The sequence below is a fragment of the Solanum pennellii genome, chromosome 10, assembly GCF_001406875.1.
Source record: "Solanum pennellii chromosome 10, SPENNV200".
Lineage (NCBI taxonomy): Eukaryota > Viridiplantae > Streptophyta > Magnoliopsida > Solanales > Solanaceae > Solanum > Solanum pennellii.
Window position 1 is genome coordinate 71,860,342 of NC_028646.1, and position 1,597 is coordinate 71,861,938.

The window sequence follows — 1,597 nt, forward strand, 5'->3', positions numbered from 1 at the left end:
ATATGAAGGAATTTTTATTACCTACAAATTTACTTGGATCCATGTAAAACTGCAAAAAAGAGATTTCTTTATGGGATTGTTCTTCCATATGGTAATGTATAGTCATCGCTGAACCTTAAGAATAGCCACCAGTCCCTTCAACCTACAAGGAAAACCAGTAATAATGCAACAACAACCATTATCCTAAACAGTCGTTGTGGAGGAATTATACGAGCAACAAATACTTGTAAGCAGTATGCAGTGATAGTACAAACCAAGACAGTGTAAAAACTAAAGAGGGGGAGCACATATTCTTTATCTAGTCCCTTAACAAACTCCTCGACAAAGCTTCTGTCGACACTCAACTTGTAAGAGTCAAGGTACCTGTCTTGTCACTGCACAACACATCCATTCCAGCCATTTCTTCAATAACACTCATTCTCTTGGTGATGGCATCCTGCTGGGAGAGCCTATGGGATCCAATGGCCATAGTTTATGACAACACATTAGGCATAGCAATTGGAATACCACCAATAAGTAGCACCAAGAGATTGTAAATTCCATCCCTGTACTTCTTGTGCTGGATTGGATACATGACAGTAATCTCAACCAGCATAACTATAGCAATGGAGCAGAAGCAAAAGTTTCCTATGGCTGTTAGCACATTCTGGAAATGACCAACATTGTTTGTATTGTCAAAGAAAGTGTGAACTCGTGTGGCAATGACAACAACTTAAAGGTAAACTTCTTTGCAGGTTGATGCAGAGAAAACATCGTCTCCAGGATTCTTTTTCACGGGAAGAAATTCTCATGTAAGGCAGATTGATCAATCTTTAAAGGATCACCTTCAAGAAGACAAGCATCAGCAGGAACAATCTCTCCCAACTTGAAACTTATAATATCACCAGGCACTAGAATAGCAACTTGCTGATCACTCCAGCGCCTATCTCTAAGAACCTTCATTTTTGAGCAAGTCCGGCCATAAGAGTTGCTGAAGCATTTCCAACATTGTTTTCTCCAATAAATATGATAGTTGAATTGATCACCAGCAAGCAAACAATACTAACAAAATCTTTCCAATGTGGGGGCTTTCCATCTCTATTAGCCAGTGCAATGGCCATGATAGCCGCCATCTCCATAACCCATGACAGATGATTCCACATAAGCCCAAGGAACTTTAGTATTTTTCTTTCTTTTTTCTCTTCCAACTAGTACGGTCCAAAGATTTGAAATCTGTTAGGTCCCTCATCTGAAGTCAGACCCTCTCGCGAACATCTCAGGTGTTCAAACACTTCTTCAATGGGGATTTTCTCCAGATCAAGAGTATCATTTTTATCTCTTTGAGGCTTATAGCTTTCACCATCTTCGTAAACCAGCAGCAACAAGTCAAAAATTACGCAGAAAATGGACTGATAATCAATTAATCAGACTACCACTATCTAAATAATTTTTATAAAATAATCATAGTATAAAACACATTAGCAAAGAAAGGTATGTTTAGAAGTTCTCTTCAATTCTCCCAAGGTTTACCCATGTTTACAATAATGTCTTCATTTACTTGTATCTCTAAAGAGAAAATTTTTGTTAAGCTCAATATTCCTAGGGCTAATTTTGACGT

General features: G+C 38.1%; 1 pseudogene; it reads right to left on the minus strand.

The window, feature by feature from the left end:
* Positions 1 to 205: 205 nt before the first annotated feature.
* Positions 206 to 1,342, minus strand: LOC107001567 (annotated as a pseudogene).
* Positions 1,343 to 1,597: the final 255 nt, after the last annotated feature.